A 12,966-nucleotide genomic window follows, 5' to 3' on the forward strand; every position below is an offset into this window, starting at 1 on the left:
ATCAAATCATACTAGGTATTTTTAAAAATCCCAAGAATATATACAGAGTTTGGTAAAACTGCCTTTCTTTTAATGAACTTTTTTGTTGAATGAACTGCAGATCATCTTCATGTCGGAACAACTTCCTTCACTAAATGTAAAAAAAAAAATCATGGACCAAGTTAAGGGAAACATTTAAATGTTGTTAATTAACTTCTTTGATCTCTTGCACTGTTTGTTTGACGAGTCTATAGTTGTTACAAAAAAGCGACGCTTTCATTTTAAGCAACTTACAGAGTCTTACCAGTCGTTTAGAGAAATAAAAGCTTGAATAGGGAAATATTTTTATAGTTTTTAATAAGAATTTGAGAATTTAATGTAAAAGGATTGAAGGTGAAGAATGCCTTTTGTAAAACAACCAGTAGGTGTCACTCATGTTCTGATTAACGCAGTGTTGTGGATCGGATGTAAACGTGTACAATCAAATAGTGGATGTACGACTTTGATACGATTCATTAAGAGTCGAGGAATCGACTCTTTTGGTTTCGACTCCCCATTTCTAGTCAATGTTAACTTGTTGCCTTCATTGTAATCATGATCAGATATGGTAGTACAGCCCCTAGATTTACATTAATTCATTTGGTGCTTTAATCCAAAGCGATTTACTTTGCTTTATCCTATACATTTGTTTCTAAATAAATATACTTATAAATAAATTCTAAATAAAAATAAGATGATTCCATTTTGGCATTAATAAAATGTTGTGTATCTTTTAGCCAAACACGTCACTTTCTAAACTAATAGTGAGTGTGAGTTACAATTTGCGAAAAAGCAGAGAAATGTTCCACAGCCATCAACAGATACCTGACTTAAAGGCTGAAATTATTCCCAAAGTGAACAGTATGATGAAGAATGTGTACATGAAATGCATGTTAAAAGCAGTAAAATCTTCAATAGAATTCATAATTGTAGATGATAATATAAGAGATTCACATAGGCAGCTTATTGAACATTGTGATGGATTTTAACGTTGTCATTTTTTATATAATGCTTTTAGACATGTTGCTCAATATGCATTTTTCTTGAATTCAAAAGTACTGAAATTATCCTGTTTTTACAAAGCATGCTTACTTTTCATATTACAAAATAGAAACACGTTTTGTTTTGCATATAAAGGTGTTTAATTTGCAGATGGAAACAGTCAGTGGGGGAAGAATGGGATCTCTACATTACATTTACATTTATTAATTTGGCAGACGCTTTTATCCAAAGCGACTTACATCGCAATATCCTATATATTTATACATAGGTATGTGCAATACCCTGGGATCAGACCCACAACCTTAACGCAATGCTCTTACCACTCAACTACAGGAAAGCTGAAGTCTTTACTCTCTCAGAGTCAAAACAGCAGTGTTAAATTGATTAAAAATGGACTCAGAAGCTGAATTACTATTAGAAAGAACAACGATTCTCAGCATCAACCAAATATCTTTAAGAAAGAGAAAGTGCTGGTCTTTTATTCCAGGCACGCTTCATCTTCTTCAACTCTTGAAGCTGGCCAGTACCAGCTACAGTAGTTCGTCACTGTCCCTCAGACAGACGTACTCCAGAGAGTCAGGAGATTTGGCATCCCACTTACATTCATTCACAGATTGGGGACAACATGGACTGCCAGAACAGGTAGAGATCTGTGGAGAGGACAGTTTGACATGAGTTTGAGGTGACATACAGTTTGACATTGACATGAGTTTTGTGTTGTTTAAGGAACAGTTTGCCAAGACCATATATATTCATTTATGTTTTATTCAGCCTCATGTTGCTCCAAGAGATGAAATTACAGTTTAGCGACTGAAAGCCTCTAAATGATGACAGAAATGTTATCTTTGGGTAAACTTTCTGTTTAATAAAGTAAAATATACTCTCTTTAATGGTGGCTTGCATGGCAGAGGTTGGCTGATTCTTGAAACTATGCCATTTTGGTATAAAATTGTGAATACCAAAGACAAATTTTGCAAGGTTTTGTATGCTGTATATCATTACCGTGCAGTTACAGCCCATCAGATACGTTCGTGTGAGGTTTTCTTGTTCGTTAAGGAGAGATGTTCCCATTGCTTGACAATGCCACACATCAGCGACTTGATCCCATTTTAAACCGGTGTACTTAAAAAAAAGAAAAAATGTGGAAATTGGAAATTCTTCATAATGTTCTTATCTGTTTGACAAATTCAGCATTTGACAACTTTTGATATCATAAACAGTGAGTAAATTGGATATCAAATGAGAAAATTAGAGGGCTTGGATTGTGTTTTCCAATGCAAATGTGGATCTAAAAAAGCAGTCGTTTCATTTTGAAATAGAACTTGCAGCAGACTGACAGGTAAAGAGGATGTCTTGCCATTGCTGTCAGAGAAGAATAGCAACTGGAGGGAAGAAGTGCATTTTCAGATTTTGATTTAAGGTTTTTTGGGCACATGAATTAAAAAGAATGACCCACATAGATAAATCATTTATAATGAACACTGTGATTTTAAACTAGTCGGCACTGTGCAGTTGCAAAAGTGCTCAAGATGCTGTGGACTTGGGATATGGCTTCTTCACATTGCTGTACGGTTGCTATGGTGCTGTAAATAGTTCCTAGGGCGTGGTTAAACGGTTACCATTGTGATACTAACAAACTGGTTTGTCAACCCGCCAGATGAACATTATTTAAAACAGTATGCCTCTCCTTAATAGGCCAGTGGTTTCGAATCAGCATTCGCGGCTCTACAACAAACAGTGTGGGGCGAGTTACACACCAAATAATTATTCACAGTCATATGCTTTGCACAAGTACCACTAATAAAATAAAAAAAGAATTTATGAGATGCAGAGGTGTACCTGAAAGCACGTATCGCCCCTGAACCAGTGTGAGGCCACACATTGTTTGTGGAGCTGTGTAGACGTATTGAGTTTGATGTGCGTTGATAGAACCCTTCAACACCTGAAAAAGGAATTTTCATTATATTTTGCATTTTATTGTGATATTCTGCAAACTTGATAAATATTCTGTTGACTAAGACTAACATTATCTTGCATTAAATTGAATTGATTCTGATTCATTTGAGTAATGTTGATGCTTGAAGTGCAAGTAGATTAGCTCACCTTGATTATTTTGATTTTATACCGAAACAAGTTGATTTGATTCCTAACAGGAAGCCTCTTTCCAGTTACGTCAGCTAAAATCACTGATGGAAAATAATGTGGAATGAATCTTAGAAATGGTGTTTTGTTAAAACATCCTGAACATGACAATACAATTCTGTGGAGTTTTCACACACTCACTAATATATTGTTAATTTAAAATATTTCATTATTATTGTTCCCTAACAACATTCAACTATGGAAATTGTTGTTTGTTTCTGAATCAAAAACATATCCAGCACATACTGTAAATAGAACTTTTACACCTGCTTGATTGGATTTTTTTTAATAAAAAGCCATATATAAAATGTAACAACTAAACTTATAAAAAATTGCTCATGGTTTTATAGATAAATGACAAATCAACTGAAATACAGCGTTTCCTTCATCTAAATGTGTTCTGATGTTTACAAAATTGAATACAAAAATTATCTTGGAAAAGGTATTAAATTTGATGTACCTATTTCAGAAGTGCAGAATTGATGTTGAGGGTGTTGTGGGGCACAGCGGCAGGCTCTCTGCTGTCTGTATATTCAGCCCTACAGACAAGAAGATCAGCACAACACCCAACAGTTGGACGCCCATCATGTACAGCAGAAGTCAAATGATACTTTCTAAGGATTAGGTCTGATTTACAGGCTCTGATAGAATTTCTACTTTTGTCGATGGAATGAGATGCATTTTATAGTTCAAATGTCTTAGGCAGGGATCTGCCCCTCCTACCAAATAAACTCCTCCCACATTCTTGTGTGTTGATGAATTAGTCCTGATTATTAAAAGGTAAAATACTAGAATACAACTATGTTCACTGCCATGTGTTGTGAAGTATAAAACAATCTGTAATTTGTTGTGGGTTGGTTCATGTTTTATTCTTCAATGAACTACATTAACATTAATTATATGGGAATATACCTGGAAAGGTATAATCATGTTTGTCTTGGACACTGGTATGGGTGTGTGGGACACAGTATTTTAAGTCAGGTGTGTGGAGTGAATTTCTACCACAGTGCCCTCAATGAGAATAGTCTGTTACTTCATTTCACATCAAATTGAACTTCACTGTTAAAGAAATCTGTAATTTTAATTCTGTTATATTTACAGATTTTCCACATAAAAGAAAAGTTCTGCCTTTGTTTACAAATTGTTTTTGTATTTTTGAAGAACACACCAAAAAATTTAAATGACACAAAATAGCGGAAATTGCTAAGAAAAACAAGGGAAAAAAGTAGTTTTACAGGGGGAAACGTTATAGTACAGTTTATTTATGGCGCCAGACATTTTTTCTTTTTTTAACAAGATTTTATTTTTAAAGTTTATTTTTGAAATACGGTCCAAAAATGTGAAATTAGAGAAAAATGCAGCAAATTGACATATATATATAAATATATTTTTATAATTTTTTATTACAGTGTAGCTTTTCTAACATAAATGAATATGTGAGGGGTCGTAGGGACAGTATTAAAAATACTGTCATGATTTACTCTTGACAGTTTAAACCTGTATGTCTATCTTCTTCAGTACACATAAGAAAATATTTGGAAGAATGTTGGTAACGAAAAACCGTTGGTCCCCTAACCCTGACACTAGCATTCTTCAAAATATCTCCTTTGTGTTCTGCATAAGAAAGATGGACATACAATATTGAAATAACAAGAGGCTAAGTAAATGATGACAGAATGTTTGCTTTTGGGTGAACTATCCATTTAATTTACTTAAGTTATGAATATGTTTATTTTAACTGTATAATTTATCGGATAAGAACACAATCTTTCTAAAAAGTTAAATGTGGACACAAAAGTGGACACTGCAGACGCTCTGTGTTAAACAGGCTATGGCGCTCCGCTCAGAAAGCAGCAGAGCCAAACACATAGTGGGACTCTATTATCAGAAACATTAGTAGCAGGGCAACACTTACATACTGTTTTCCTCAAGCATTGATGGCTTATGTAAACAATTGAACTCTCCAACATCCTGACACGACATGAGTCTGTAAATCTGATTGTCATACATGTGGGGATAAATGATTTTCGAAAGGAGCAGTCAGAACTCCTTAAAAGGGATTTTAATGAACTCTTTGAAACATTTGGAAAGCTGAAAGTTCAGTCATTCGTCAGTGGACCTCTCCAAGCTCGAGGAACAAATATGTTTTCTTTGCTACACAGTCTGAATACATGGCTGCAGAAAACCTGCATATGAGAGGACTGAACTTCGATCTCTTCTGAGTCAAAGACAACATTTTACAACAGATGTGCCTCCACCCAAACAAACTTGGTGCAAGAGTGCTAAAGGACGATATTCTCTTCTCCATCCATCAACCATTAGTAGAGTGTGCCAGTCCACTCCTGAATGACACACATACACCTGGCCTCAGTGACCACAGGAGTTCACATCAGCAGTCGGATGGACACTTAGCTAACACCCTTCAGCCACAACAACCACTGCTCACGGTCACCACTCAAGCTGTACCCTACCCAGTGACCTTACATCAGTTGGACTGTGACTGAAGACTCAACACCCAAGGACGTTTCTGTGAATAACAACTGGGACAGTCAAGATAACATACTTCAGCCTTCAGAAACACCAGACTCATAGTTCCTCTCTTTCTCCCTCTCTCCAACATCACCTCTTCTGAGCTTCTCTAAGAAAATGGAGGAACTACCCTCCAAGCAAGCTTGCACAGGCACTCTACAGGCCCCCATCAGGCTCTCAGCACAGGGCCTAGAAAATTTGCTCGTTGGCAAAACGTTGGCCCCTTAGCGCTGGCCCTACACGGGCAGCCCTCACGTCATCCCCCATTGTTGATTTGTTCATCATGTTGAAATTGAAACACTCCATCATTACTGTGATCAGTGTTTGCTAAGCTTTAATGTAATAAGAGCTTATTGCGATGCTAGTCCTATAAAACATTATTTCAACATTAACAGTGGGTGCAAGATTTAAAAAAATCAAGAGTGGGGACTAAGTGAGGGCTGCCCGTGCAGGACCAGCGCTAAGGGGCCAAGGTTTTGCCAGTGAACAAATTCTCAGGGGCCCTGCTGGGGGCCCATAAAGTGCTAGCACAAGCTTGTTTGCTGGATAGTGTTTGCTGGAACAGAGCTGTCCCACTCTATTGTAGTGAGTCCACAAGTTTCAACTAAAAAACGGCAGGCCCCACAACCACCAAAGCCTCGGGTCCCGCTCGTCCACCCCCTCATTCTGAAATAGCTCTCTGTCCTCTGCCGCACCACCAGGAACCACACCAACCCCCATCAGCTGGAGGAGAACAACACAAGACTGGTAACTGATATGCATTGGGTCCCTGCTTTGATAGCAACAACAATCAAAAATGTTTACAGAACAACTGGTAACTCAATGTTCCTTTAGCTTTCCTGTATCTGTCCTGATATGTAAAAGAAAAAAACTAAGGCCCTTTCCAGTCGTCTGGCAAACCTATCTAATCTACTGCCTATTATACTTCACTCTGAGAATGAAAGGGGGAAAAACATTTAGCTCTTTTAAACATCCGTTCAAAAACTATTGATGCCATTGTTCCAAAAAGGTCAAGACGATTATCTGCAAACATAAAGCACCTGGAGAAACACACCAGCAGTACAAAGCACGAAAAGAACATGCAGAAAAGCTGAGCACATGTGGCGAAAAACATCTTGAAGTTCACTATAACATATATAAAGACAGCCTGCATACCTTCAATGTCGAATTTGACAAATCTAGACAGACATTTTTTTCAAACATTATTACCTGCAACATAAACAACACCTGCACTCTTTTTACTGCTGTAGAGCGACTAACAAATCACCGAATTCAAGTTCCATTAAATTTGATTTATATAGCGCTTTTCACAACGTGCACTGTTCTAAAGCAGCTTTACAAGTTCTAAGTTCCCTATTGCTGTTTGATGGCAAATGCAATGAGTTTGCAACATTTTACCTTGAGAAAATCAATCATATCAGCAAATCCGCATATGGCACTCAGGTCAGTCTGACACTGCTATGCAGATGACACCCAGATCTGTTTATCCCTCTCACCCAATGATTACAGGCCTATTGACTCTCTTTGCTATTGCATTAATGAAATTAACAGCTAAATGTGTCATATAAAGATAAAACTGAAGTCATTATGTATTTGGTGACAAGGATGAAACGAACAAGGTAAACATATAACTTGCTTTAAGAGGTCTAAAGACACAAAGTATAGTAAAAAATCTTGGTGTCAATTTGGAGTCTGACCTTAGTTTTAGCAGTCATGTCAAAGCAATAAGGAAATCAGAAGTACTACGTACTTTTTAGAATAGCCAGAATCAGATGTTTTGTCTCAAGCCGAGATTTAAAGAAATTAGTTCATGCTTTCATCACCAGCAGGGTAGATTACTGTAATGGACTCATACAGAACACTGTTGGCAGGATTCTGACCAGAACCCAGAAGTCTGAGCATATCATCTAGGGCTGCAGTTATCGATTATTTAAGTAATTGAGCATTCTACTGATTTTCCATTGATTAAAGCTGCAGTATGTAACCTTGGTATTTGACCACAAGAGGGCGCATTTCCAACAATAACAAAGGCGAAGCTTGATGACGCTATGAAGCAGGTGACGATGGGAGATGTCGTTTTAAATGCTTTTTCGCCATAGCGATGTATCTAAATTGGATAAACGAATCATGATCACGGATGAGGTAATTTATTTGTTTTTGTATTACCTGTCTATCAATACACTCGCGAGAGCAGAGTCTCTGTCAAGTCCAATATTATCGCGCAGCTCTCTCCATCTCGAAAACGCCTGGCCGATATTTATCCTGGTTTTATTCCTCCGTTTGTCACACAGTCTGCGTGTATCCAAATATGGACGCTTCCGTTTTACTGGCACTTCAATACTCGCCAAAGAGTAATCGTGATCCATAACAACCACTTCCGCATTTGACCATGTGATATTCTGGTCTACACCGGAACAAAGTTTAGAGCGGACATTGCGTCACTGAGAGGCGACATTTCTTTTCCGGGACGGCCAGTTATTTAAAATCGGAATTTCTCTGAAATAAAAAATCTTTAGAGACTTTTGAAATATTGTAAGTACACAACTGGAGGAAATATATCACACTGTGCAAGTTATTTTCTGAAATTTTATTACAAAATTATTACATACTGGAGCTTTAATCGAGTATTCAGATAATAAATACTTTTTTTATTAAAGAGCAATACTAAACATACAAGATAAAATAAGACAGGTCTCTTAAAATGAACAACTAATTTGTTTCCTTTTTAGAAGAAGAAAAAAATGTTATTTTTTACAAGAGACTCATTCTGCTTTGAATGATGAAAGATTTAGGAAAATTCAGTGGTGTCATTTAGCCTTGTTTGCACAGGGATCTTCATATTCAGTCGGTGTGATGGTATTATTTTACAGATTTGAAGGCTCTGTTATTGTTCATAAAGGGGACACAGAAGGCTACTGGTTATTGATAGTAGTACTGACAAATGTCATATTTAACTTTGTATTTATGGTTATAATAACAAAGTGGCTAATAGAAAAATATCGCAGAAACTTGGTATTTGGTTAATGAGTGGAAAAAAGGTATAAAGCAGAAAAGGTAATAATAGGGGGTGACTTTAATATAGTTCATAGCTATAGGGTTGCACAGTGTAACGGTGCTACGGTAGCATCAAGATGCTAAAGCTTCAAAATACCCGCCATGCCTTTCTATGTTAATGTTGCATATGCCCATTTATATTCATTTGAACACTTACATCTGTCTTTTTACGGTGTTTACCTCCAAAATGAATGTGTGTTTTGAATGTCTCGGACGAGTCAATGATTCATATTGGCGATTTCAACGAGTTGGTTAAATGATTCACTAACTCAGTGGAAAACTTACGCCACCTACTGGTTGTTTTAGTTCTGCATTTAAAGCGAGCCTGATATTTCAGCTGGCCCATTTACAGATCACAGTATGTTCACTCCGTCGTTATCTGTCATTAAAAAACCTCAAATCTCTTCAAATATTTGGAAGTTTAATAATTAGTTGTTAAAGAAAGATAGATTTTCTCAACTGGTGTCAGCTCTCATTGAGGAGATTGAAAGATATATATGACTTATTTAAATAAATGGGAATGGTTTAAATTTAAGGTCAAACAAATAGCAATTGATATAGGCAAAGTTTTATAAGTGATGAGTAAACAGAAACAAAGATAACTAATTGGGGAAATACTAAAGATGGGCAGATGGAGCCTTTTGAAGCCTTAAAGGCTTTTATTGATTGTACCAAAATTATTCAACACTTCATAGCCTCAAAGACGGACCCTAGCAGTGACAATAATAGCAGCCACTTTCTGATGATTCACATCTTATTGATTCCAGTTTTAACACAAAAGCAATACTCAGCAATACCAGCTGTATCTTCAGTCTGCAAATAATTGTCCACACACGAAAGTGTTCCAACATTTTGAAATGTTGAAATTACCTCTTATTGGGTAATGATTATGAGCTCATACCTTGATTTAGATTTTCTGATATGCATTAAAGGCACATGATTGTAATTTAACCTATAGCCTAATATGAAATAATTAAAATTGAACACTGTAGAAGTACTTTTGTGGGAATGATTCAGAAGGGTGTCCTTGTGTCACAGTGTACAAATGAAGTAATCACTTATTTTTACAAGTTTTTATTCAAGAACAAAACTTCAATTGTTTCAAAACTTAAAATTTTCAAAACTTCAATTTGAAAATATACTCTTGAAGGTTGGTGTGGATATTGACGATGTTACTGGCAATTGGATGTGTAATTAAAGCTCACTGTCTGGATGCAAGGTGCTTCAGCATCTTCACAATAGGGATGACTTTTGATCCAGAGACTCTCTTTTCTGTAGACATCTCCTGGGTGGCTTGGTTGACCGGAGAGAAAACTGAAAGACACTGATTAATTGTGTCATAATCCTCAGCAGATAATGGAAGGAGGGTGAGGGCTGCAACCAGGGGCTCCCTCAGCTAGTACAGTCTCTGAAGCATCGTGAACGTTCTGTTCATGCGTATTTCTGACAGCTTCTCTTTTGCTGTGGTTCTTGATTTGAAATGGGCAACAATTCTGCGTGCCCTGGTGCGAATGTCATGAAGATCTGATGTTCGTGATAGTGACTTTTTTTACCACCAGATTCAAAATATGAGAAAAACTGTTTATGTGGCGCACATCGAGGAGTTTGGCACATGCTACCAAATTTGGTGCTGCTTCTGTGACCAGACTCCTCACTTTGTCTCGGATTCCCCACTCTGCCGTAAGTGTATTTGGCATTTGCTATGTGTGCTTCAGTATGGGTATATATTCAGTATATACATTTTTTAAACCTAGCAGAATAGTTGACAGCTGGATCTCTTCTGTAACCTGCCAAGTAGGCGTCCATATTTATTGAGGACTTCATATCTGCTGTTAAGCTGACTGTAGATGCATTTGAATCTTGTGCCACAGTCTGGTCTTTGGTTACTCTGAATTTTTCTTCCAGCATTTGTTTCAGGGCCTTCCTTCCTGGTATTGTGAACATGGGATCCAGGAGGTGGATGAAGGCCTTAAAGCCTCCATTTTCCACCACAGACAGTGGCTATGCATCCATAATGATAAGGTTCAGCATGGCCTCATCCAAATGTTGCTTCCTGGACACTGAGGAAAGAAAAGAAATAGGTTTAATTTCATTGTAATTTAATACAAATACTACAATATGTACATGTGTGCAAATATTAAGATCAGTTTGTTTTGACTGAATACAATACTAGTAGGTGCAGGAGGGTGGGTTTCATCTGAGGTGTTCAGCTGCAGAGTAACTGCATCCCCATGCTTAGCACGAAGGTGCCGCATCATCGATGGGGTCTTATTTCCAAACACCAATTGTTGTGAGCATATGAGGCACTGAACCTAAATAAAAAATTGCCAAAGCCCGTATAATAAAAAATATATACTGTATATACATGCTCACATATATTTATATATTGAAATGCGAAATGAAAACAGTAAAGATAATATGAAAGTAACCGGGGAAATATAACAGCTGTCTGCTAAACATAACTAGAATTTTATATCATAACACTCATTTATTTTATGTAACAAATTATTTCTAGCAAGGGTCTCAGGGATATATTTAGCAAATATCTACAAATACCTATAGGTGACATAAGGTGGAAGTGTTCCCATCCACGGGATCGTTGTATTCCATTCGAATTCACCATCTCATAAATTATCTCGCAACGCTATGGCAGTGTGGGAACACCAAGCATTTCGAGTCTCTTTATAATGACAGAAGGCATTTTTGAAAAATTACAGTTAATACAATCTCAATTTGATTAAATGTATTCAGAAAAAGAAAACTTAGCTTATATTCGATCAAGAAAAAAAGGAGAAAAAAGTTCATCATATTTTTTCACATTTGAAAAACAAAGAAAAACAAAGAAGAAAATGTCTATGTTTAAGACTAATGATATAATAACGGATAATCAAAAAATTATTCAGGATGAAATTTTGCTTTTATATAGTAACCTTTATAAATCAAATTATAAGAAAGCTGACTGTGATTCTTCATTTATGAATATAAGAGGGAAAATACATGAAAGATAGTTTGACTACAGAATTTTTAAAACGTTTTTGGAAAGATATTCTGAATTTGTTATATAATGCTTTTTTAGAATGCATTCAGAAGGGAACTACTATGAAAACAGGATTAATAATCTTGCTACCCAAACCCAAAAAAACAGATGATGTGACTAGATAATTGGAGACTAATAACTCATTTATGTCAAGATTATAAATTACTTGCCTCTGTGTATGCTAACCGTTTTTAACTTATACTTGGGAAACTTGTAGAGGAGAATCAAACAGCATTCATTAAGGGAAGATACATTCAAAATCATATCAGATTAATCGGATATGATCGCATATCAATCATTTATACAATCAGAAAGCCTTATTTGATTTTTTTATTTTTTTTAAAGCATTCTTTACATTGGTTTATACATTTATAATTACATTTATAATTACAAAATGTGTTATAACAACATATATCTCTTAATCCAGGTATGACTCCTAGATTTGAGATTTTGCGCGGAATTAGACAAGGTTGTCCAATCTCTCCAAAACTGTTTCTTTTGTGCACTCAAATACTTGCTCATTTAATTGTCAACCATCCCCAATTAAAGGGAATAAACATTTCTGATTATGAGTATCGAATTAGTCAGTTTGCGGATGACACAGTAATATTTTTAAAGTGCACATTGCAAGTAGATTAAAAAAAGGAATTTATTACCTTGTATAAAAAATACCATATGTAAAGTTAATGCCGGATTTAAAATGTTTTTTAAAAATTTAAGGGGGCAAATTTAGATTTTTAGATTTAAAAATTTGCCTTGGCTCAATGCAAAGTAGGCTATGTTGGTTTTCAGTAGGAGCGGTCCGGAGTAAGTGTATTTAAGCAAGTCATTTAAATTGGTCATCGTCATGGTAAATGATTGTGTTTGTTAAGGTTGCACAAACCCCTGCCGGTGGTATGGGTGGGTTTTGTTACTGCGGTCAAGCCAGCCACGGTTTGAAGCTACACGGCCAAGCCAGCCGCCATTTAGATTCAGCGCGTATACTGAGCGGTTTACAGTATATTCCAGGAACACCGCTTTTAAAGCTTTATTTAAAATGTCTCGTCAATAACATATGTGACCCTGGACAACAAAACCAGTTTTATGGGTCAATTTTTCGAAATTTAGATTTTTACATAATCTGAGAGCTGAATAAATAAACTTTACATTGATCTTTGAATTGTTAGATTAGGCCAATATCTGGT

General features: G+C 36.2%; 1 long non-coding RNA gene across 1 annotated transcript; it reads right to left on the reverse strand.

Moving 5' to 3' along the window:
• Positions 1-1,189: 1,189 nt before the first annotated feature.
• Positions 1,190-3,818, reverse strand: LOC130410081 (uncharacterized). Its single transcript, XR_008904971.1, has 5 exons — positions 3,623-3,818; positions 3,124-3,206; positions 2,860-2,962; positions 2,023-2,142; positions 1,190-1,670 (listed from the first exon to the last, which is right to left on the reverse strand). It is a non-coding gene; the product is annotated as an uncharacterized LOC130410081 (long non-coding RNA).
• Positions 3,819-12,966: the final 9,148 nt, after the last annotated feature.

This window comes from Triplophysa dalaica, chromosome 21 (genome assembly GCF_015846415.1).
Source record: "Triplophysa dalaica isolate WHDGS20190420 chromosome 21, ASM1584641v1, whole genome shotgun sequence".
NCBI classification, from domain to species: domain Eukaryota; kingdom Metazoa; phylum Chordata; class Actinopteri; order Cypriniformes; family Nemacheilidae; genus Triplophysa; species Triplophysa dalaica.